The following is a 22,619-nucleotide window of genomic DNA, read 5'->3' on the forward strand; positions in this document are numbered from 1 at the left end:
TAATAGCTGAAGAGTCATAAACGAAACTGAGGAACTCCTCTTGGCTTTTAGGTCCTAGTGAATGGTCTCTTCATGTCCTGACTGTTTCTCATAACAGACCTGCTCTTCACTTGTTTTGTTCCCCCGTCACTCTCCATACCCTTTCACTGAAGCATAAGAGCATGCTTATCCATTTCCTTAAAAGATTAATATCCATTAAGAGAATTAGATGTTTAAGGGGAACACTGAGGGTCAGCTACAATGTGCTAGACCTTACAAAAAATATGTTGATAAAAATAGCTCCCACAGTAATAATAACCATAAAGTAAAAGGAACCTGCAAGGCACCACTTTTTTGGGGGCATCATGCCATTTGTCATAAGAAACCTAAATATAATTATTGCGTTGATTTCAATTTTATTTTTTACTGAGGTAGAAGAGTAATTAATCATTTGAATTTCCAATACTTATTCCCACAAGTCTCATTTTATTTAGACTCCCAAGGTATAATAGCCTGAGTTATAAAACAGTAAATCTCTCTGAATTCTCCATCTTCAGGTTTTTAAAATAGGACTCAATAAAGAACATAATTCATGCTTAAATATTTTTAGAACTCTCTCTTCAGCTCTATAAGAATATAGCCATTAACTAATTGATGTTTTTCTTATCTAAGGCAAGTGTGCGTACAAAGATCACATGTATAAAAATAGTACAAAACTGTTCAGATGTATACTCCAGGTATGCACTTCAAATTTAAAGTATGTTTATGTGGAAATTTTAATGTAAACTACAACCATGCATAGCATAAGGGAAGGATCTAAACCATCTAAAAATCTAGGTCAATACTTAAGATATCTAACAGGAAATCATGAGCATATGGTTATTTCCGGACTGTTTCCAGCTTTTGGAGTAAAATGCATGGACCACAGAATTACAAGAAGGATGATTCCAACTAGCTCTGGACTCAGAACTCAGAACTGAGACAGTTAATAATGGCAAATATTATTCAAAAGAACATATGAAATGTATCTTTTTTCTTCCTATTTTCAAACCAAGAAACAGGCACCTATTTTCTTTTAAATCTAAAGTCCCAGTTGTTAGAAAAATTACCTCAGGTGGATGAGAAGGGACATCAAATTCCATTTTGGCCTTGTACAACTCAAACTCGTATTTTCCTGCTTCCGGATGACTTTATGAACCATCAAAATATAGTCTAGGAGAAAGTATGCATCATAACTTATGCTGCAGTTGATTAATGGTAAAGCAAAGCAAACTAATTGGACAGCATAGTTGTTTTTTTTTTTTTTTAAATCATGAAGGTTAGTAAGGTTAGTGCACTCCACAACTTCAGACTTTCAAACTGATACAGTATAAGCACTTTTCTGCTTTTCTGGGAAACTGGAAGCAAGATAAGAAGATTCAGAATAATTTTTACATGATTGTTTGTCTTAAACGTTTGTCTAGTCATGCGCATGTAGAACTCTGGAATCCTGGCTTATTTTATCCCTACTCCTAACCAAAACGTTCCTCATGGCCAGGACCATGGACGTGGGGGACAACGTGCTTTTACCTGTCATCTTCTAGGCTATTATTGTGTAGATAGTTGAAGGGCAAATTGTGGTCAGGGTATTCTTTTGTATTCAGTTAAATATGTCAGCTTTGTTGTCTGTGGAGTCCCCAGGCAAAGGAGAAAGTATAAGCAGTCGCTTTGGGGCATATGGCTAGATAAGTAGAAAATGAATGCCTTCTTATGAAGAGTATCAGTAAATACAAAAAAAAAAAAAAAAAAAAAGTCTTACTATTAAATAAAGAAAAAGTCAGGTTCTGTATATTATTTTACCATTAGACAGTGCTGACAGAAGCAGGCAAGTCAGATGGCAGTCATGTTAGGCCCAAAGCCACTGTGAAGATGTCTTACATTAGTGTAAACATATCAATACCTGATGGATTGTGCCCATTTTTCATTTTATTCCCGATTCCAAATTAAATTAGTAGATAGCTTTAAGGGTAAATAAACAATGCCTTTCCTAAAGTTATTTTCCCTTGAAGTTAGGTAGGGGAATTGACCCAAACAGGGGTAGGTGGTCCATATTATTTTGGGAGGGGGTGAGCCACGTTATGAAAACAGTTGAGATCTGCTGGAAAACAAATTTTACATGTTATCCTGACAAGGAATTTCTGATGTGATCAAAAAGAGGTAAATTTTAATCAATGCCATTGTAACACTGAAGTTTTACATTGACTGATACGTCAAAACAACTTCTCAACAGCATAATGAGTCGTATTCATTGTCAATCATTTTTCTTTCTTTCCTTGACTGTAATTCTGTAACTGAGCAAGCAAACTATATTACAACAACAACAAAAATATTCTAGTTCCAAGTAATCCATCTACTTACACAACACAGAACGGAGGTGAATGAATGAATCATCAGCTGACTGCTGAAGAAATAATGGTTTAATTGGTTAAATTTTACTTTAAATACATGTTCATGTGGATCTGATTTAGGCTTATCCTCATTTCAACACACTTCACTAGTCATGATCAAATTTTAAGTGCTGAAGATTAGTGACTCATCTTTAATTAAACTGTTAAACCACATGCTGACTACTGACTACTGCTGAACTAGAGCAGCATATGGATCAAAGGAGAAAGGTCATCTTAAAGTCTTCAGCTGATAGATAACTCTTAACAGACCAACAAAAATAATTGGACAAAGTATAAATTGTGAAGGACATTTGGACAAATACTGGGTGCTGAGGAAAAATTCCAGGTAAGGCTTTTACAGTTTTAAATATTTTACATGGAAAAAGAAACACGTAACATTTGATAATCTTATTCCATTTTGTAGTGGAGTTTTTCACTCAGCAACAAAATACAGCAAATGCTGCAATATATGGCTGAAAATTGTAATTACTATTGCAATAATCACAAATATATCACATTCTGTTCTTGGAAAAAGCAGACTTTTTCAGATACTGAAACACAGAGCTATGGTTTAATATTGTTTTCTTTCTCAGTGTGTGTGCTTGACTCCCAATAGGGACTCCAGCTGTGCACAGGAAAAAATGTAAAACCTTTAGGCCTAGATTTTCAAACACGGATAAAAAGGTCAATATGACAGCAAGAACATTTTATGCGGAAAACAAATGTCAAGGAACATAAATTTGAAAGAGGCCCTGTTGGTCTTCCTTTTCTTCTTCTCTCTCTATTTTTTTAATATTGTTTAAACGGTGCAATTTTAGCACTATGCAATACTGTGAGTGTTTCCTAAGTCCATTACAGTTTAAAATAAAGTACTGTAAAACTGAGTGTAAAATATAGGAGAATGGGAGACACTAGGGTTTTTTCCATTTCTTTAGTTCCCCCAGACGCTTGCCACAGAGATTTCACTCCCCTTCTGAGGATTCCTGTTCTGATGCCTCTTTTGAGGACTGATGTGTGCTGAAATGTAAGGATACCAATTCTTACTTGGGAAAATTCCAAATAGCAGCTTCCTGGGATGATGGGGGGGTAATTATTAATAATAATAGTTCATGGATGTTTAATTAATTCATATCATAAGATAGGTATTGCATGCTCCAGCCAGGGTTATTTCTAGCTAATCTAATATTCATTAAGGTCTGTTTAGGGATCCAGTAATCAATGGCAGCCTTGTCTGCAAGGAATGCACAAAATAGTGGAGTTCAAGATCCTGAGGGGGATGAGGAATGAAAGCACAGACCCTGAACTTCAGGCAAACAGACTTTGTTTTATTCTGAGAACTGGTAAGTGGGATCCCATGGGATGCAGCTCTGAAGGGCAAAAGAACTCAGTAAAGCTGACAGGTCTTTAAGGCAACATCCACCAAGCGCAAGAACAGTCCATCAAACAGTTAGGAAACCAAGTACAGGTATCAGAAGACCAGCTTTGCTAAGCAGGGAACTAATGGCAGAGCTCCAATGCAAAAAGGTAGTATGCAGGAGATGAAAGCAGGGACAGGCAATAAAGGAGGAATTTAGAAATGTTTCCCTGTTATGTAGGGGTGGTGTTAGGAAAGCCAAAGCTCAGCAGGAATTGAGACTTGCAAAGGACTAAAAAGAAAACCCTAAGAGCTTATACCACTATATTAATAGTAAAAGATTGAACAAGGAAAATGTGAATCTGTTGGTAAATGGAGTGGCTAATTTAGTTTACAGTGGATACAAGTAAGACTGAGATATTCAGTGCCTTCTTTGCATCACTCTTCACTAACGAAGTCTGTCAGGACTCTGTACTTAGTGAAAGGCTTCAAAGAGGAGGAGAACAGTGGATAAGGATTGAGTCAGGGATTAGTTGAGAGAGATCAACCCGTAGAAGTGTATGGGTCCTGATGAGCAACAAACAAGGCTGCTGAGAAAGCTGGCCAATATCTTTGAAAAGCCATTTTACACCATCTTTGAAAGGTTGTGGAGCCTGGGCAAAGATCCTGACAGCTGGAGAAAGGCAAATGTTATATTAATCTTCAATAAAGGTTATTAGGTCAGCCTGGGGCACTACAGCCTCACTGCGGTCTCTGGTACAACTTTGGAGCAGGTTTTCTTGGAATACACTTCTGGGTATGGGAAAGAAGCAGGTGACTGGGAATAGTCAGCCTGGGTTTTACAAGAGTGAATCATGCCCGATAAAACAAATTTGATTCTTTGATAAAATGACTAAATTTGTGGATGAGGGGACTGGAAGTCATTTACCTTGACTTTAGCAAAGCTTTCAACACTGCTTCCAACACTACTCTTGTATCCAGTTGAGGATGTTACAGTTTGAATGGGATGATAACAAGATGGGTAAAAAATTGGTTAGATCATCAGGCTCAGAGGGTGGGTACTGATTAATGGGTCATACTGGAGGCTGCTAACAGGTAGAGTACAGCAAAGGGCCTGTATTGTGACCTGCCTACCTTTTTCATCTTTAAAAATGACTTTATCATCTTCATCAGTGACCTGGAAGAGGTAACAGTGCATTCTCATCAAATTTGCAGGTGACATTAAACTGGATAGACTAGTGAATATGTCCAAGGGCAGGGTCAATGTAAAGTCCTGTTCTTGGGAAAGAACATCCACCTGCAGTTATACTGACTGTTTAGGGAGCGGGTCTGTGGGAAAAGCACAGTTGGACAGCAGGCTGAACATGAGCCAGGAATGCGTCCTAGCAGCAAAGAAGGACAACAGCATTCGGGGCTGTGTAAACAGAAGCACAGGCAGTAGACTGACAGAAATGACTATCCCTCTTTACTCAGCACTCATTAGATCACAAACATAAGACTGTGTCTAGTTGTGGTCCTCCCCAGTACCAAAAAGACATGGACAAACTGGAGCAAGTCCAGGGTAAGGCCAACAGAATGATCAGGGCTGCAGCATTTGCCCTGTGAGGATAGGCTGAGGTACCAGGTCTTGTTCCCCCTGGAGAAGAGATGGCTTCAGGGAAACCTGACAGCAGCCCCTTGTACCTACAGGGAGGTCATCAAGAAGGTGGAGCTAGGCTCTTCACATTGCTACATGACTGGAAAATAAGTAAAAATGGTCATAAGCTGAAACAAGGGAGATTCAGACTGGTTATCAAGAAAAACTTTTTCAGCATGAGGACAGTCAAGTGGTGGAGCAGGTTGCCTAAAGAAGTTGCGCAGTCTCTATCTTTAGAGGTTTTCATGACCTAACTACAAAATCCTGAGTAACCCTCCAGATTTCAAAGCTGACCATGAGTTAATCTCACTCTCTGTCCCATGTGTGAGTGCTGCCAGGCGTAGGTGCCAGCAACTGGAGAGACAAGAGTGAGGGAATTTGGAACCAGCAGCTGGAATCAGACCTCGGCTGATAATGCCCCCCTTATCTGTGGTGCCACTGACTGGAACAGGAAAGGGTCCTAACATCAGTCCCTGGAGCAGCACGATGGGTCATAGTGTCCACGTATCCCCATGACAGCTACTGGAGGGGGATGGAATGCTAATATTTTCCCCTAACCTGGTATGTAGTGGGGGGGCTGAGGGGTGGGCAGTGAGGGATAGCCTACTTCAAGCTGGATTAGTTGGTGAGTAGGGCGCCCTGGATCTGTGCAGGGATATTAGATGGGCAGAGGGGCCATGCTGGTATTCAAAGGATCCACGGATGTGCATGTGTTCATGAACTACAGAGTGAGGGTGCATGCGCTTTCACTAGTGAACTTCAGTCTCTACTAACTGGAGAGGAAGAAGGGGACTCAGTTGCCTGCACTTATACTTTATGTGAGATTTGGTAGTGCTATATATGAGTGTTGTTGAAGGCAGCACCTCGCCTGTGGCAGTCAGTATAACTGTATCCAGCAGAGGTGACAGCTCTATATATATCCCTTAACATAGGCTAGATGAGGGTCAAGTACTAGAACCTTCGCTTAAAGCAGCTCCCAGTGGAAGAGGGGTTAGCCCTTGCTGAGGCCTTCCAGCAGAGCTTTTTGGAAGAGCTCTCCTCAAGGCTGTCAGTGGGAGGAGAGGCAGCCCTCGCTGCATTATACTAAAGTCAGCCCTGAACCCAGACAGCAAAACCCCGAGGATTTTGTCTCTCTGTCTCTACTGCCCCTCACTTTCATTTGGCATTCCCATTTCAACTGTCATGCAGATGCAGCAGCGGTCATTCTCCTCCTCCCAGCCCACACCCTAACATTAGTCCTACGCCTAGACCTAAACCAAAATATAACCATAGCCTTTAACCTAGGTATTCACAATATATATCCCATCCCATTAGGGATGAGAAATTCCTGAGAGAAGCATTCGTTTGAAAACCCCTAGCTTCCTCTGGCAGCTTCATCTCTTTCCAAGTGCAGGTGTAGCTGTGGTCTTCTTCCTTCTAACTCTAGCACTCCTAACTCTAGTCCTAGTCCAAGCACTAGCCTTGACTCTAACCTGAACAGTAGCACTACTCGTTCACAGGACACCTTGCTCCAACCAAAGTTGCCCAGTGCCCTTGGGGCAGTAGGACAGGCCCTGGCATGAGGCCCGGCCCTTCCACCACCAGCAGCCCTCACTGGTACCAGCCCCCAGCCCACACAGTGCCCTAACAATACTCTTGCATTTTACAGTGGTATTAACATTATCATTCATTTGATATATTATCACATACTTATTTGATATATTATCACATACTTATGAAACAGTTCATTTTACTTGCATGTATTACATAAAGCTTGAGGAGAATTGTAAGACATTTAAAATGCCAGTAATTTTTACTATTATTTATTCTATTTCTAAGGGCTTATGTTGGTACTCTAAGGATGCTCTCTTTCTCAGATACTTTCAATGACCAGGCAGAACATGTCTGTTTACTAAGCAGTAAACAAAGGTGCCTTTTCTCCATGCCGATAGACAGATTTTAGTCCGACCTAGCTCTGCTAGGGATGGTCTGGCTGAAAATACCCTCTGTATGAATGTTTCAGTGCTATATGCTGACTCCAGTGCAGTGCATAAATCTTCTTTCTCGGTTTTAGTCTTTCTGTGGGTCAAATAGTCCCTGGAGGGCTGTTAAATACGGCCTGGCTTCGTAGCATTACCTTTGCCAGCAATTTTTATGTGTGAAGCTAATGAAATCTGCCTGCCCTCAACAACAGAAACAAGGTTTTATGTTTAAAAATAATAAGGTATGTCCTCGTCCAACATTTAGTGCCCTTTGGAAAAACAGCTATATGTCTTTCTTGCATCCTTCCCACACCTGTCACTACCAAACCTAATCAAATTCAGTCTTTTGCTCAGTCTCCTGGCTATCACACTGCAGCCACAACTCTTGGCCCAGGAAGAAGGAACTGAGAGTAAACTGCAGCTCCGCTCCACACCTAGACAGAGCTCTGATAGGCCAAGAGAGAGTCGTGCAATGTTATTTGTGTGAAATGCTACCGGGATGGGAGAGAAAGCTATGCATTATTTATATAATGAGTCCCCTGTACCAGTTTTGCTTTTCATATGCACTAGGTGAAAATTGTCTATATAGCCTTGTGAAGCCCTATAAACCCTTAAGATACATTTGGGTTGAACTGCAGCTATTTCTTTATTAATTTGAGCATTTTTTGGCTTTGTCTACTGTACATTATGTAAACCTTGTTCAGCCAGCTGGCCCGAGGAGGGAAGCATGCAGAGAATATGCCTGGCATCACCATTTCAATTCCTGCACGATCACCCACAATCTACAAAGAAATTTTAGAAAGACTCTGTCACCAGGGTATGGACAGGAGCTGGGAGCAATGCCACAAAAGGTCAAAGACAATCTAGGTAAGGACTATTTCTCTGGGTACAAATGAACAACTTGCTGCAATCTATGGAATGATATGGTAAATTCTTAAACAATAAACCTTTGCTTTTGAATTATTGCCCTTTGCAATATATCTCTCATATACTTGTTCTCCAAGCTGTGGAAAGTGCGAATATAGAGATGGTTCTGGGCATTAAGCAGACTGCTGAAGATGATCTGGAGGAAGCTAGTGGCTACTTTATTCCTGGCAACTCAGGAAAGATTAAAAAATATAAAAGATAATCTCTGATAAGCTTAGGGTTTTTTTGAAAAAAAAAAAGAGGATAATGAAATGTTGTTCCTACTCTACCCCATCCCACCCCCATCAGTTTCTACAGACACTGAAATAGTGCCTAAGACTTGGAAGTAATTTCAGCTAAATAAATCTTTTTAATTTTTGGAAGTCGAGTTAAAAATCATGGCTTCAGTAAGCTATAGTGTAAAGAGATCAGTATTATCTAGTTTAGTATGGCAGTAGCTGTTAACAAGCAGAGATTTTCTGGGAGACAGGGATTATGGTAGCTGTAGCTTTCCCATTAACTTCACCATCTTTCATTAAATCTATACTACTAAACTAAGCAGTAACAGGGGATATTCCTGGACATTAGAAATTTCTTGCCTATACTGCTTGTTTTATAGGATTAAGTTATCTTACCTGTCCCTGGCATGAAATTGCACTGGGACAACCAATACTTTCCCAAACACTTTCTAGGAATGAGGCAGTCTAGGGAGGCAGTAAGCATTGGCCAGGGATTATTTCTTATGCTAATTTTAAAAGTAGCCTGTTTTGGATGCTAAGCAAGTTTAATAGCACACACACAGAAGAAGATTGTTCTTCCTAGTATCAGGGCCAGAGAACATTCCCTGGCATTGTCTAATTCAGCAGGGTAGGCCATGCTTATATGCTTATATGAGTACTTATCCCTTTTTTCCCTTTTATCTAATCTCTTTGGCATCATCTGCGGCTATGCAAGTGGCTGTGAACAAGTCTATCAGTAGCAGGTTGGCAGAGGAGACACAGAGATCCCTGCATTACTTGTTCCCTCTTCATATCGAGGAAAATATGTATTATTTACAAAGTTTAATTCATCTTGGTTAAACTTCTATAATAAAGACACTTTCAATTATATGCTTCAACTTACAGTTTTCCTTAAAATATTTATACAGCTAACTGTGTCTGACTGTAGGCATTACTCCTGATGGTTCAGGGTTTACCTGGGATCAGTAACACAAAGGAAGAAGTGTACCCTGTTTGCCATTATGATTTTACTGTGTTTGCTTGAACATGAAACAATATGTTATACTTGGCTTTTGGCATTTACAATTCTCTGAGCTGATGTATAACCCATTCTACACAGTAACTGAAAACGGATATTTCCCTGATTGTTTGTATTCTATTCCCCATACCCTGGCCATGCAGCTCAGACTTTAAGTGTTAGTAGCTGGACAGATACACAGTTAGCTTCCAGTTCCATCAGAGATGTTCATGTTGGAGACTTTACACATTTCGTTTTTTTTCTAATACATGTAGGAAGTAGGCAGAGAGGTTCTTACCACTTTCATCATGCACTAGCAATAATATTTTGATTAATGGATCATAATACCAGAAGGAAAACAAAACAAAACAAAAAACCCTATAGTTTTCTTTAAAGTAGAAGATGGAGGAGAATTCTGATCTGAAATGCATCTATTTTCCTTAGCTGCTGAACCCATTTGCAGCAGGATTCAAACAAAAGCCCTTCCCCACCCCCATCCATCTTTCTTCATGACTGCTTTAGTCTCGGTGGTGGCCAAGAGACAAAGCACTACGTTAAGATGACAGTTTTACAAACCAAAACCTTTCTAGAAACATACTACCTTAAAAATGACTTTGCCTTTTATATCTTTTTACTCTCATACTAAATTGGAAAAATGCGTTATTCCTTCGATGCCTTATCTTCTGGATATGGCCTTTTCACATTTCCATGACTTGTTCAAACAGACAAAAAACATTTATTTCTGCGTTACTCAGAAGGATAAATAAAGGAGGAGGCATTTGGTGTGGAACAGGATTCGTGCTCAATTTCAGACTCAAACTCATTCCTCCTCATTCACAACAAAAAGCAGGCAATACAGCAAAGATAAATTCTTCCCTCTTTTTGCTCCTAACCCTGTTGTTTTCTTCACTCCTTTTCCATCTGTGCAGTTTTCCATTTCGCCAGAAATGGCATGAAGGCAGTGCCATAACAAATTCTCTCCTGACTACTGAGCAGCTATGCAGAAAACCAAGTCAGAAATTGTTTCATTTAAGTTGAAAGTAGGCAGTAATACTTTTTCTTTCCTCTTTCATCTCTCAAAACAATGAGATTTCCAGTATTAGCAAGTTTATTTTATAAATGTGTTATTATTTTAAAAGCTATTCTTAAACATGAATCCAAATAGATTAACAGGAATGGGAAGATATTAAAAGGACATTAGCTTGCTCCCACACTGTCCATTGCCTGAACTGTCCAGGTCTCATTGCCTGAAGCTATTTCTATGCATCAAATAAACTGATATAATACCAATTTCTTAGTTATGTACCTGTAATATATTCCTTTCCCTGCTGAAGACCATCACTACATTTTGCTCTGAAAACACTTATACAACAGTCCCACATAAACAGACGACTTTCAGAGAGGAGGCAGGAAGCATTCATGGGCCACTCATTCCATTCCCTTCATCTCCTACAAATTTCCATACCATCAGCTCGACTAAACTATTATCTTTAGATTACTAAATTTAGGGAAGATGAATCCTAGCTTTATAGACTTACACAAATAATAGCTTATATAAAAAGGCTCCTAGCTTCTCTGGCGCCGTTGTATAAAACACCAAAAAATTTGATAGGTTTATTCAGTTCCATTCAATAGCCTTCCTTTTTCTCTTACTCTCTTTTATTCCTGAGCAATTATTACTTTTCATGTAACAGGAAATATGCCCAGAAAGCATGTCTAGAACATGTTTGCATGTTCTAGAACATGTTCATACTATGGGAAATTCAAGATATTCTTTCAAATGTCTTGGAAAGTCAGAGCATTCATTATCGTGTGAATGAGAAAACTGTTACTCTAGAAAATGCAGTGAGAATAAATGCAAGAAAGGAAATTCTGTTGCACAAACCTAAGACCATCTTCACTTGTTTGCAATTGGTGAACTGATAGAAGACTTTTTTATCCTAAAAATAGAAACAGAGAAAATGTAGACCTGAGTAGTTTGTGAAATCCTTGTAAATTGATCTGAATTATATGATCCTATCTCTCATCTATACCTGTTACTGAGAAAGGTTGTTGCTCTGCTGGTTTAAGGGGAAACTGAAAATAGGTATTAAGACAATATAAACAAAACCAGTAAGTTCAGATGTTTTCTTTTCAGGGTTACAATGTAATTAGAATATGACTTTCTAAGTAACTGACTTTTATAGTACCTTGCAAGTCTTTAATCAAGATGCTTGATGTTCAAACTAATTGATTTTGTACTGAATCATAAAAAACCCTAAAAGTGTTGTTAATAGAAAAGAGTAATATATATAATACAAATCAAGACCCAAATGCATTTAAGCAATACGGAGGGATAAAGGTGTTAAAATAACAGAAAGAGAACATAGCTAAGTGTATGGTTACTCGGAGCTTTTGCTAAGAAGATGTTTTTGACATCTGCTGCTCATCTTCTGCCTTCAAATTAAGGATGTTCTCAAACTGAAAGAATGCAATTCTAAAAAAAAAATCCAACAATTCTAAAAAAAAAAAAAAATCAGCATGGAATTAATATTACTTGATTTTTTTTTTAAATTTTACTGTAAAAGGTAAAGGGCAAAGCAAAAGTAACAAGTGATAACTGAGTTCCATATCAGTCTCTAACTTGAGGGTGAACAAAGGTCAACATTTCTTTTCTATTTTGTGTGTGTTAAATACTTAGTTGTATGTCTCAAAATGCTTATGATAAATTCTTTTGTCTTTCACAGAGTGGAAAGAAAATACACCGTGTATTACTCAGTGATGCAGTTCCAAGTGGGAGGATGCAAGGACACAGTAAACCTTGGATGGCAAAGATCTGGTAATCAAGCTTGGACCTATGATGCCATGGTTCAGGAATGTTTTCATTATAGAAAGGAAGATGGTAAAGCAGGGCTTTTATATATATTAATTATCAACTCCCCCAAAACTTAACTAACTTTGAAGTTTTGATAACCTCTTTTTCTCTTCTGTCATTCTTTGCATCAAAATGCAAGGAAAAGTGAAACCTCACTGCAGAGACATTAATCCAAATGATGTATCAGATAGGCAGGGAGAAAATGCAGCACAAATTACTTTGCCAGAAGTGGAAATGCACACAGAAAGCATTCTGATGTCAGAATAAAATTGTCCTGTAATTATATTGTAAAACTGAAATGTCATAAGAGTATTTTTTACCATCAAAATATCTTCACAAACTTTTTAATATACCTTTCCTCACAGGTGCATCACAAACTAAAGCACATGAAGAAGCAGATCCCTTGAGAGAGAGTTTCTCTGTCAGGATGAGGATGAGCTTTGGATTGCTTGCTGACAGAGTTAACATGTGACCAGTTCTTAGATAGCCGGGGATGCCAGCAAGCCAGAAGAGGAAGAAGAGATGAATGAATGTGCATTCTGCAAGACAGAAGTCTAAGAGAAAGAGAAAGAGAAAATAAAAGACTTTTTGAATTAAAGCATCCTTAGATTTTTAAGAAGATAATGTTATTCTCAGGCCTGAGTCTAACAGATACATGGAGGACTACACAGTACACAGAGCGACCTGCCTGCAGAATAACACTTTCTACAGCTGACACTTGCTTGATTGCATCTATCTTTCTTTTCTTGTTCTTGCGAGGCAATCTAAGACCTCATCCCACATTTACACAGACCCCTACAGGTTGCAGTAGAAAGCTGTATCAGGAAGAAAGAAGGATTCCCATCCTTTTGGTACTGTCATTGCTCCAAGCTGTTACATGTAGGTAATTGGAAGACAAAGAAAAAAGAGAGACAAAGGTAACTATCAGGGTTTCTTGTAAGGAATGCTATTAAATGTACTGCTAATATTTAATTACTATTAAAATATTACTTTTATTACTTTTTTCTCATGTTAATACTCCAAAAAGTTCCATTTCCTGTTTTATTAGTTATCTATTTTCTCTGTATGTAGTTATTGTAGTGACAGAGGGATGAAATTACTTGCTATCTGTTAAAATACTCAAAGTGTTAAAATAATTTATTGTTCAAAACTGACTCTGACTGTAAAAGTCATGCCAAGCCCTACAGACGTACAGTAGATCAGTCGATCAGAATTCAATTTGCATGCATGTAACTTTCAAAGTAAGCTTTTTTTGGTAGCTGGCATAAAGATTAAGGAGATAGAAAATAGTGATATGCTTGTGCATGTGTTTTCCTGCAGCTAATCAGTATTATGAAATGTGATTAATCGTGCATTTAAAAGAATAGAGCTGTAAAAGTCATACTATTCTTCTATTTTAGGTATTGATTGACTATAAAAAATACCTTACCAGTGCTGCCTTTGCATAGGTTTTAATAAAAGGAAATTTTTTTGTCTCTGACTTGAGTACGGACAATTATCCAGAAAATATTGAACATGTAATATTTGAATGAAGCTATCAGGAGAGAATGATAAACAAAATGGAGGTAGAGGACTAATAATATGCAGATACTGGAAGAGTTTTTGGTAGCAAGTCATGCCAGGAGTTTATTAGCAGAATGTCTTTTGATAGCACCAAGTAAAACACAAAGTGATCTCTCAATGGTAACACTGCTTAGGAGGCAACAATAGGATTAATATACATTATTTTTTCATAGTGAATCTGATTAAATAAAGCTAATGGACACAAAAAGTTCAAATTAAGTGACAAATAAATGCTCTAATCAGTTTATAAATTACAGTAACATACATCAAGTTCTAAACCGGTCAATTTACATAAATGAAGGGGGTTTACGATAGCCTTGTGCAGGGAATCTGCAGTATCCAGCCTCTAGACATTGGCTGAAGTCTGGAAAGGCCGGGGGGCAGCTCAACAGAGATCAGGTAGAGACTCATAGCTGCCTCAGTGGGATTAATTGCACCCTCAATGTAGAAAACTTTATCCATATCCATTTACAGATAGTGCAATGAAATAGGTCATTTAAGAACGCAAGCCACTACTGTAATTCTAGACGTCTACCTTAGAATGAGATTAATCATGACCTACAGTTCTCTGTTTCTCTCCATTAATTATAAGGGGAGGCTAGAACAGATAGCGGAAAAGTATGGTCCAATGGTACTGTCATTTCACATTTGAAACAGCGCTATCCCAAATTCCATGATAATTAGTAATTTAAAAATACTACAGGAATTCTCTAACTATGGCTTTTTTTGGTAGGACCGTCAATCTGGAAGAGGCATTAAGAAAACTGCCAAAAATTCACAATCGGACACATCCTCAAGGAGAGAAGCTTAACTATCCGACAAGTCAGCACGTAGAAGTTGAGTACAGAATGGTGGGTGCTTACATTCAGAAGAATATGGGTGAATGTGGAATTCCTGACTGAAAATAGGGTGCAGGTGCTAATGCTAGCAAGTTCTGAGAGCTAGCATTTGGATTTATGAATACAAATTCCTCCTTGGGACTGCAGGCAGGCAAGCAGCCAGTTCCACTGGAGGTTTACAGCTAGGCATTAGTGGTGAGGTAATTCTGAACTGGCATGAAAATCTGGATCCAGCTGATAGTCTTTGGCAGTCAGAATGCTCCCACCTAAAATTATTTGTTACAGCTGAGTGATAATTGCAAGGGAAAGTTTCAGGACAGATCTTTCACAAAGTCACATGGGACTCTGCTTTATAAAAAGGTCTTTAGGTGTTTAGCATCTTATTTATGGCTAGCATCTTGCACAATTTTTACAGCAACCAGAAGGAAACTGGCAGATTATATTCTCTAAATACTCCTTCATAATTATGTCCTCTGTTCTTGGCCAGGGCATAGCTCTTGCTGCTCTTGATTAATTCATTCTACTTCCACTTTCCAGGCAAAATGTCAGGTTAAGCACAAATATTCCTGCCTCTCCTTGGAACCCAGGTTGTAGCAGCTTTAGTTTTGGGTTCTGTGACCAGTCACAAATATAAGACTGCTATTTTGGAAATTAATATAAACCGCTGTAGTGAAAATACGATAGGGATCTGCCATCATACTAGGGAAGATTGATAGTTATTTATCAAATACGCTATTTTTGTAATCTGTGTTATTCAGAGTTGATCTCTGACAAGAAAAATAAATAAATATTGGGAGATATTAGAGAAAACTATTGATTATCAAGAACCTATAGGGGGTGGAATGGAAATATCGGTCAAATTAATTGGTCACACCTCTGTTAGCAAGTATCTTCAGGCATTTGATCCATACACAGTCTCATTTCCTGATAGCCTAGAACTGCTGGTGGAATTAAAGATTTTTTTTTTTTTTTTGCTGTTAGAGTTAGTGAGTTGGAAATGACAGGGACTTTCCAAGTGTGTAAAATGTGATAGTCATAAATATACCAATTTTAAATGAAATAGTTTTAAATACAGGCATTTTAAATAAAGTAGTATAGTTTTCAGTGGGGAGCTGAGATAGCCCACAGAAAGAATTGGAAAAATAGGAGAACTTCTAAAATCACAGATGCTTTCCCCTTCAGTTGTATCTTCTCCCCACCACCACCTTTTTCTAATGTATTCTTTCCTTGTTAGAGGGACTGGGGAACTACAGTAATATTTTTGCTGCTTGTAAACGATCTGGCAGTTTTCAAATGCAGGAGCTTCTCAGAAAGAGATAGAATATAGCAAACATCGATATACTTCACAAACAATGAAGTGATATTACAGTGATACCATTTTTGTGACTGAATGTATATATAGGTATATATATAAACACTTATATGTGTGTGTCTGTGTATGAGAGTGCTGATAAATCAGGACAATTTTAAACTTCACTGAATTCATTCATTAAAAAACACTTTGTGCGTTCCCTGTCATGCAGTATTATAAAATACATACATATATATACCAAACTTTTAGTCTTCATAGTAACCTTCTAAATTAGCTGTGGATATCAAATACCACGGAGCTGATGCTGTATAATCAGCGCTGATGGCTACAGTCCTGGGTGGTTCATAATCGCAGAAGTCAAGGTGATCAGGCTTAGAGCTCTTTGACAGGAGAAGCTGGAACTGGAGCAGTCTGTCTGTCTTCCTTCTTTGGTTTTCCACACTTCTCCATTTTTTTAATTCTATTGCATCCCCTCCCCAAAATGACAGGTCTTATCTGGTCCTGACACTGCTTATCTTGTTTTCAGTTTTACCGGTCTACCGATCTTGTGTAGTCGGCAGAATGTTTTCCGCCTATTGCAGTCCCTTGCACTCATCTCGCCCGCTGTCTGGCAGTTTTCTGTTTCCTAGTTGTCTCCCACATGAAGCTGCGTACATCTTTGCCCCTTTAGTGGTCACATTGCCCACACGCACATGTAAAATGCTCACACGTTGTGTCTAGCGATGCCATCGCAGTGCTACAAAACATTTACGTGTTGTTGTTAGTTATGCTATTTTTGTACACTTACGCTTACTTTCAAGGCAAACTAATATTAATTATACCCTGATTTATACCTTTACGATTTATAGGTGCTGCAGGCCTCAGCTTTGGCTACATCACTGCCAACTGTCAGCCAGCAGATTAGGCTGTAAGGCCAAGGGCCTTGCTGCAGAAGGAGCGTGGGAAGGTTACTCTCTCCCTGAGTGTTAGTGTTTGGCACAGATACTCAAACTAGCTCATTATTTAATATGGCCACTTCCCCCCTCAGCCCTTCTCTGGGGTCTGTGTGCCTGTAAAGGAGCAGAAGGGAATAATGGCTTTGTGCAGGATCAGCAGCTGAGCTGTCCTGGGCAAGATGAAGAGAACATGTGAGCGCTTGTACTTCACACAGGAGCAATTTGGCTCACAGTAAGAATTCAGATGGAATGCACTGAAATAATGCTGAAGTGGGCACGGGAAGAGCCAAACTGTTCAGCTTCCCCATAGTCTTATTTTCTGAAACAATCCCATTTCAGTATACAATAACACACGCTAAGGAGGCTCCAGTTTGTTTTTCTGTATAAAATACACTCCTTGCCAGTGTTGCCAGTTCTATGTCAGCATACCAAATTCAGTGAAAAATTAATAAATTGACATTGAATTTTGCTTAAATGGACTCTCAGTATTGTATTATAGAGAAATTGTAATCTCTTTGGAATTAATATCAAACCTCCTATTGACATCATAAGACTTGCAAAATTGGGTTTTTTTTAGATACTATTTAATTCTAACTTTCTAAATTTAATTCTAAATCCAGTTCTAACTGGATTTTTAATGGGAAAATGTTGTGTTATAATTCATTTAAAATATTCATTTTTTTTTCAGTAACGCTATCAGCAATGTTTTGTAAGAGTATAGAACTTTGAGGACCTCTGAGGCTAACAGATTTCCATATCTCTTCGTATCTTCCTAACCTAAAAAAGAGGTAGTGACTGAATAAACATAGCAAATTAGGTTCTAAAATTTACTATTAATTTGCTTGCAATTAAGTTGCACTGTAGGTTTGATCTTCTTCTGGTCATTTAGGTACCTAAATAACTTTCAGCTTCTGTGCCTTGATCTAACAGATACAAAGCTATGCAGGCACAGGTAAGATCTTTGGATCAGAAAATTTCTTTATGTGGATTTGAAAAATGACCAGCATAAGGATTCCCTGAATGTTTAGAGCTCTGTGCTACAAATGTAACTTGTATTACTAGAATAACTGAATTTCGAGGATCAAGATTTTTAGAAGTGAGTGACGTTTACAGCTTTTCAGTATTTGTTGCTTCAGAAAAGCAAATAATCCCCAAAACATATTGTCAATGCATCTCAAGATAGATAAAACTGTAATGACTCAGAAGTTTCTTTTATCTCTGAGAATCTTAAACTCAAATCTATTCTTCTATGCCTTAGCTAAGCCATCCCAGCTTTCAGAGGTGCTATCAGCATTCTCAGTCTCAGAATCATAAGGTTATTTCAGCACTAATCACAGTCAGTCAAAGCTAGGCTGAAACTTCACAGTTAGGGCAATAAGTGTATGCTTACATCTAAACAAATGCAATGCTCAATAACTGCAGACCTGATGGCTTAATAATATAAGTACGGATTTAAAAGCCTAAAAGGTACCCAAATCAGCAATTTTGGCCTGAAGGCAGAGTTTCAGAACAGGTTATCTAAGTTAAACATTTCTGAAAATCAAACTCCAAGTGTAAAAAGTCAGACACCTGAAAACTAAAGCAGCAAAATAAAGTAAAATCATTCTCACTATCTGTTATTCCAGATGTAACTCTCTGTAATCTCAGAAAACATATGACTCAAGCATGTGGTTAAAAGTGTAAATAACAGGGAAAATCTGTAATTAGCCACCAAAATGGTTCAGTTTATCTGTGTTCCAAATTGTGAACCTGAATTCTGTTTCAAAATATCCATCTAAACTGAGCAAGTGCCTCAATTTGATTTTTACATTCCTCAGCTAGGATAATTTCATGTAGGTCAAACTGCTCTCTGGAAATATTTGTCTTTTTCATTTAGCTACAGGGGCAACACAGGATGACTATCAGTTTTTTCAAAATGGCCTCGATGTGCCAAATTCTATTTATACATATAACCAGAAATTTTTCTTTTTTGACAAAGCTAAACATTTAAATTTTGTCTCAATCCCAGGTCTCTTTATGATTAAGAAGCTACACATTTTGTTAGCAAGCACCTACTCCTAGACATTCCCACGACATGCATGGTCATGCTAAAATTGTTCCTCATACAGAGCGTGAACTAGTCATTTTCCACATGAACTGAGGCTCCAGATGTATCCACTGGCCTTTTCTGGATATGACTTTATATATCTAGTACAGTAAAATACATTTCTACTGCAGAATTCTTGAAATCTCCCTTTAGGAGGAAACAGAAGATACCTAGTAATTCACTGGGCCAGCGTAGTAGATGTGGAATTGGAGATGCTGGTGCAGTCAAATCTATAAAAAACACATAAGAAAATAATGATATTCTGTATTGTACTGTTCACAGACATAGAAACTTATTCAGTGATTACTAGGCTCTTCGCTGCTTGTAGGCTTAATTGCTACATTACAGAGACAGGTCCTTTTCTCTGCACTCTTTTTGGCATGAGGAATTTTGAATTCCTTTCTGAATATTGCATAGCTACAACAGAAATGAAGAGTGACATCATCTCAGATTAGCTCATAGGCTGATGATAATGGAGGAATGTCATGCAAATTTGGACTCTTCCAAGTCTTTTTTATTCTATAAGTCAATATCCAATCCATGAAAAAAAAAATCATGATAAAATTTTTTTATCATAAAAAGATTAGACTCATCAGCAGCTGTTTCAAAGGCATGCATCTATATTGTCATAATCATTACTGTATGTTTGTGTATACTGGGAGATCAAGTGAATGTTGAATCACTGCAATTCAATAAAATTTAGGAGAGAAACAAGATCTGAAATATTCAAAGCATGAAAGTTCTGCACAGACACAGAAGCATAAATCTACATCCTGGAGGGCTTCAAGGTCAGACAAGGGGCTGATACTTTTTATGTTCAGCACCAAACAAACAAACGTTTACGGGAACATAATTCCGGATTGAAGTGCCTCAATTCTACCTTGTATATTGGAGATAACCCACGAAAACAAAGAAATTAAAAAAAGAACTTCAGAATAATTAAGAGCAAACATTTCTAAGCTCTCATAGCCCTGGTAGTATACAGATTCCATATGAATTTAATCCTGCTTATAATTTATAGGAGTATTCACAATAGCTACCAAGTAGTTTATCCACCCCTAATTTTTCTTGATATTTATGTAAATAAATCATTTTTATATCTTTAGGGAAGTTTCTTTGATTTTTTTTGTGTTTAAATATTTAAGTTCTACATGTGGTGCAACCAGCCGTTAAGCTGAATAAAAACATTAATAATACAGATCGTACTATTAAATATTGCATATTTTCACTGACACATTTTCAGATGAATAACACAACACTATTGTATTTTTATCTTGCAGACAATCTTAAATTGGCAAAACTTTTCTTTATTATGGAAAGATAGGGCAATCTGCAATTGATGGCATATGGCTTAATGAGTAATCTCCTAGGAACCAAAGCTGAGCTTGAAAGTATTTTAAAATATTTTAGGCTCTTCACTGCAAGCTGTAGTGCTACTTTAGAAGTACTTAAATAGGTTTATAAACATCAGCTGAAATTGCTTTTGTCCTCTCTAGCTTAGTGTAAATTTATAGAGGAGTGTGACATAAAAGAAACTGAAAAAGTGAAAAGCAGTGGACTTTTAGTCAAGGATCTCGAGACACAACATGCTTACTACCCTGGAGATCAGCATTACAATTATCTTATCCTTTTAATTGATTGATAATAAAACATGCATTCTAAACTCACATTTCTAAATCTGAATATTGAACAGCACTAAGCAAATGACGCTTGTGAGTGAAGGATCAGCAAATATCCTTATTTAATAATGAACCATCATTCTTTTTTCTTTTTATTTCTGAATAGACTGAGTACTAATGGCATATGCCACATTATTCTCTTCTCTATCTATGATTGGTCACAAAACATAAGTGGAACACATGGTCTGTTCCTCATTGATGTTATGAATTCTACTTTTTTTTTTTTTTTTTTTTAAATAGTGAAGCTTTACTGATGGAATGAGAACTCTAAAAAGGTAGTAGCTCAAATGCAATTCCAAAACACTGCTGAAAACTTGATCTAGTTTTGATATTGAAAAATCACACAATGGAGAAACAAAATAGCATATAAAACTAAACAACTTTGCAGCTCAATTTATATTCCATAACCATCTAGGCTGCTCTTTACTAAATATGTGCAGGTTGATAACATGGCCTTATTATGAATACACTTTGAGATTTTTAACATTGTTAAGAACTATGCATAATACATGAAGAGTCACTGTTGTAATCCAAGATTAGGTACTGGTTCTGATCATGAGTATAACTCTATATACAGGCCAAAAAAATCCAAATATAGTTCAGATATGTTAGAATATAAGCATGCTGTTAAAGCTGAGAATATGTTAAATTTCTTTCCTGAATGGAGACTTTTTCTTGGGTAAAAATTGTCAATATATACTATTGTTATGCCCTGCCATCAAAACCAATTCTTATTTCCAAATGTTGTATGTTTCAACTAACATAATTGGTTGCTTTCATTTACATTAACTGTTGTTATTTATCGTGTGAAAAATAAGATTGTATTGACATTGGCACAGAAAGGATGCTCGTGTGGCTAAAAGTGCACGTGACCTAATCCTAAAGAATAAACTTCACATAGACCAACAGTAAGCAAATACTTTTCCTTATGAGCCTTCAGTTCTCTGTAAAATTGAGATAATTCTCCATCACTACATGCCAGTAATTTAAAAACAAATTAAGGTTTTGAGTTGCTAAAATTACACATAAGTGATGTAAGAGAAGCCCAGTACAACCAAATCATAAATAGATGCCTTATTCTAAACAATATTACATACTTTTGGAAGCATGTGAATTGTTTGTTTCTTTCCATTAACTGTAGCTTTCTTCTCTAATGAAAAATTGTTGCTTTTAGTGTGAAATGTTTCATCAGAATAAAAGAATGTACAAATCGCTCTTACTTAATAGCAATTTTGTACCTGTAAAGTGTCAAGGATTCATTGAGTGATATAGGTCACTTTATCAGTCACACAGTCATCTAGTAAATGCCACCTTTCTTAAGGTTAGGCATCCCACTGTTCAAGGAGCTCAGTGCTTCCCCTTCTATATCCCTGATGCTCTGTTACTTCTATGTGTGAAATCAGACTCAGCAATGGAGTAACTCCGAGAGAGGCAGTGAGAGAGACTTATCACCAGAAGAGACCACATGCACAGATGAAGGATTTATGCATAAAATAATATTCCAAGACAATACTGAAGTAGGGAAGAAATTTTGAAATCCCTCTTTTCAATGCCTAACATATTTTGTGAACTTCTCTTTTTTTCACTTATGCCATCAGTTTGCCCCATATCTCTCTGCCCCTGTGAGATTTAATACCTGATGCACTAATAGAGTGGAGCTTTTAATGTCACAGCAGTAGTAGTCTATTACTGTGGTCTTCAATGGCAACAGACACAAACTGAACCACAGGAAGTCCCATCTGAACATGAGGAAAAACTTCTTTCCTGTGAGGGTGACTGAGCACTGGAACAGGATGCCCAGAGACGTTGTGGGGCCTCCTTCCTTGGAGATATTCAGAACCCGTCTGGACGCA

This window comes from Struthio camelus, chromosome 1 (assembly GCF_040807025.1).
Source record: "Struthio camelus isolate bStrCam1 chromosome 1, bStrCam1.hap1, whole genome shotgun sequence".
NCBI classification, from domain to species: Eukaryota; Metazoa; Chordata; class Aves; order Struthioniformes; family Struthionidae; genus Struthio; species Struthio camelus.